Source organism: Choristoneura fumiferana, chromosome 8 (assembly GCF_025370935.1).
Source record: "Choristoneura fumiferana chromosome 8, NRCan_CFum_1, whole genome shotgun sequence".
NCBI classification, from domain to species: domain Eukaryota; kingdom Metazoa; phylum Arthropoda; class Insecta; order Lepidoptera; family Tortricidae; genus Choristoneura; species Choristoneura fumiferana.
The window spans coordinates 13,465,278-13,469,699 of NC_133479.1; positions in this window are offsets into that span (position 1 = coordinate 13,465,278).

The window sequence follows — 4,422 nt, forward strand, 5'->3', positions numbered from 1 at the left end:
ATTAGAATTAACACATTTTATCCCCATAACAGTAATGTCAAATACAGAGTTTGATCGGCTCTTCAAAACTAAGAGAAGTTCACTATGGTACCACAGAATAGTTTCTTGGGACCGTTGCTTATTTATCATTTATATTAATGATCTGCCTCGTGTGATGCAAATTTAATGGTTCTCTATGCTGATGATAGCACGGTCTTATTTACGGAGAGGTTTCTTGACTCTTATGAAGCAGACATTCTTAATACCCTAAATTTAATCATAGACTGGCTTAGTGAAAATAATCTCAAAATCAATATAGACAAAACAAATATAATGACATTAAAACATTAAATGTATAATCAGGATGTTCGAGTTTTTAATATAAGTTATAATGGCCCAGTCAAATATTACGAATGCAACGCCAAAAATTTTTAGGATTAACTTTAGACAGTAAATACTGGCATTTTGCGTCAATTTGGCAAATCTGAATTAAAAATTACGACCGTAAAGTTAGAAATGAAGTAGAATTACTGATTACGTAAAACATCAATTATTTTAGGAATATAAATATACGAAAATAAACGCAAACAACTAACTTAAATATTAAAAAATGTTTTCTGGGTGTAAGGTTTTCAGTTATTTAATTAGCACCTGACCAAAAGTTGTATTTTAACATTTTAGTGTATTAGAGCAATATTCATTTCCGATTCTGGAAAGATTGAAGCAAACCCCAATAAAAAATAGTATTTGAAAGTAAATTTACCTGCCCATTTACGTACGCATTAAATTTTGATTAAACTTTTAAACATTTACTTAAATAATTGAACGTGATCCACAGTGTTAATATTACTGACATCAAAAGATTACAGCATATGTTCTCCATAATCTCACATAAGTAATCCTATCAAGGTATAATTAAATGTTTTCTATAATAAAAAAACTTTTCAGAAGGAAGTATTACCTAGTTTCAAAAAAGCATTGAAAGATTTTTTAATAATACAAGGCGAAAATCAGGCATATTTTGAGGATCGAGTATCTACTAGATAATTAGACTAGATTCAAAATGTTCACTTATCTTATCTTATGATTATCTACGAAATGATTTTTATAACATTAATTTATTGAATAATTATTTATTTAATTCTTAGGTTATTAATTATTTAAAATTCATAAGTTAAAAATTTGTATGCTGAAAGGCAAGACATGAAGGACAGGACATCAAATTATTGTACATCTATATATCGTCCCTTACAACCAAATCGCATCTGCAACCAGAAATGTGTAGTTTCGAGAAAAACGCATTTAAAGGTTTGCATGCTCTAAAAACCTATAAAAGCTAGTTATACTAAAAACGTCTCTGTGTTTCTATTTAGATAATTTATCCCTTAATAGGATAGGGCTATGTTATTACTCTATACTCGCGCCGAGTAGGTTAAAATAGGGCTTTTCTTCAAAAGGTACTGCAGATAAGCGATTTTGCCTGTAGACACGTTTTTTTTTTATCTTCTAAACTAGCAAGTTTACGCAGATATATTGGATAAACTATCATTTTAAGTCCATAATTGAAGCATTTTTCGCCGAATACAGTGTTAAAATGCTTACATGTTTTATACAATTTAAGTTTTTAGTTAAGTCTCAGCGCAAATAAGAGGTATTGGCTGTAAACAAATCGGAATTTACCTCTTAAGCGCGCTTAAAAGTGCAAAATATTTCTAAGATGTTTTGACTCTAGGCTTTTTTTCTGTTTTTCTATCTTATATGCAATGTAGCATTATTCTGTTTTGTTTTTATCATTCAAAGACATATAACTTGTATTTTTCGAAAGAGTTCCATCAATCTATTTCAACAAATAGGTACCAAATAGCCCAAAAATATAAATAAATGAAAACTAGCGAGCTAAAGTCTTAAATATAGTAGTATATTTCTAGTATATGTGAGATATATTACGTTATTCCTTTAATATCATATGTGCTGCTTAATACATTTAATTATGGAACTTTTGATTACATGCATACAACAAAAACATATTTTATTCAAACATTTTAATAAAAAGGCACTTAGCGTCTCAAGGCTCAAAGTAACCACTGAAACAGTCATGAAAAAAGAACCGTAATGGTAATAACCATCAGTCTTCTTCTTCATCAAAACGATAACGAGCATGGATATTCAGGTTTTGATGAACTAAATAGAAAAACATAGGTATAACCAGATCCAGCAGACCGTCGAACTGAACCGCGAGTGTCATTTAGATACCTACTATTTACTACTTCGTATCGTAGGTACGTCGTATCATTGAATAGCTTATCACGGCATAAAACATTTACGTTGTCACACATTTTCATTGTTCTTGGCTTAATATTTGTATAGGTAATATTTTTATCAATTACGACATGTCGTCTGACTTTTTGAGTTTTGATACCAGGCCTGTAACTTTGCAAACCAACCGTCGAACAAGACAAGGCAACAGAAAATCGAATCCAAACTCTGTTGAACCTCTTTCAGTAGAGGAATTTAAACTACCTGCATTAAAAAGCTATACACTAATCCACTGCCAATAAGCGCAGCTAAAAAATAAAGATTTAATGACTTTTTACAAAAAAAATGTTATACCGGAGATTCACCATGGCTGGTTGCACTGGCCTGTGATGAAGACGTTATTGAGCGTGTGCCGGACGTAGTCACAGCTGAGACAAGCAGTGATGAAAAATAACCTTAATGGTAATAATCATCAGTCTTCTTCTTCATCACTGCTTGTCTTAGCTGTGGCTACTCAAACCAGCCATGGATAATTAATATTACCTAAGCCAAGAACAATGAAAATGTGTGACTACGTAAATGTTTTATGCCGTGATAAGCTTTTCATTGATACGACGTACCTACGATACGAAGTAGTAAATAAGTAGGTTATCTAAATGACAATCACGGTTCATTTTGACGGTCTGTTGGATCTGGTTATATGTTTTTCTATAGCCGCGTATCCATTAGAGCAGCCTCAGGCCGAGCACCGCGAGCCGAGCCATATTTTGTCGGTTTTTTGACCGTGCTCAAAGGAGCCTCAGTCTGAGCCGTGCCTTTGGCAGCGTCTCCACTTGCGCGGCCTCGGAGCGAGGCAGCCGCTCGGCCGAGGCTGCCTCTAGTGGATACGCGGCTTATTTAGTTCATCGAAACCTGAATATCCATGCTCCTTATCGTCACCTGAAAGAAAAACACTGTTAAATTACGGCAAGTGAATCGCTGTTATACATAGATCTGTTCACTCACGAAGGCGCGCCCCTCCACAGCTAATTATTAATGTACACGAGAAAACCTCTTAAGTACTTACACATTGTCTTAGTCTTAGTGTGCGTGACTGACGGTACGCTTGCGACTGAAGCCACGAGGACAAGTTCGAGCTACGCACACATAGACTTGTCGTACGGATACGTTTAGGTACAATTACAATTATAGAATGTGGAGGGGCAGACTTTCGTTAGTGAACAGATCTATAATTACCTAAATAAGTTTTTAAAAATTACTTATTATGAATCGTGCTTTCAAGCGTGTACGAACCGACTAAGCTAGCCTACACAAAGTGCACACTACTTTACAATACAGCGCGAAACGTCTAAGCGATACTTAAGCGATTTGGCTGTAGCGCTTCTTATGGTCGAAGCAAACATTGTTACAAGCAATATCGCCTATATTATATTTAGTTTGTTTTCGCTGTTGCAATAATTGAAATATAAAGTAATGCTCAACAGGCGAAACCTACTAACATTATTTTAGCACTTTTAGGCAGTACTCAAATTGCATTTTTATTGAAATCTTAACATTCCAAAATCGCTTGTTTGACATTAAAATATTTTTGCTGTTGTAAAATAAAAAAAATGCTGTTTAACCAACGCGTAGTTGTTTTTGGCTGTTGATTTTCTTAAAAATCGGCTTTAAGTGAGCTTAAGAAAAACGTAACTCGGTATTGGAGTATCGTACAGTAAAACGGGTTTCAACAGCATGTAGATCTTGGAAAGTACATTCTAACGATATACTTAACTCAGTTTGCCCAAAAGTGACTTTAAGCGATTCTGGTCGTAAGGGGACGATATTCAATTTAATAATTGTATATAGGACTCATGTTTGACAAAAAATTATCTTTATCTTTATCTTTATCCTTTATCTTTGAGTTTATCCAATATTGTGGTATGCCTCTGTGAGCTGGGGCGTACTCGTTGTACTAAAAGCTTACTCATCTGTGCACTCTTTTATTGTTTGTTATTTTATAGTATTATAAACAATAGGTCAATTAAATAATGCTGAAAATTCCGAACAGTTAAGGCTATGGAGTAGGATTAAGCAATTTTAACAGGTGGTAGGACCTTGTGCAAGGTCCGCCGGATTGCTACCACCATCTTGCTCGCTAATTCTGCCGTGAAGCAGCGGTGCTTGCACTGTTGTGTTTCGGCGTGG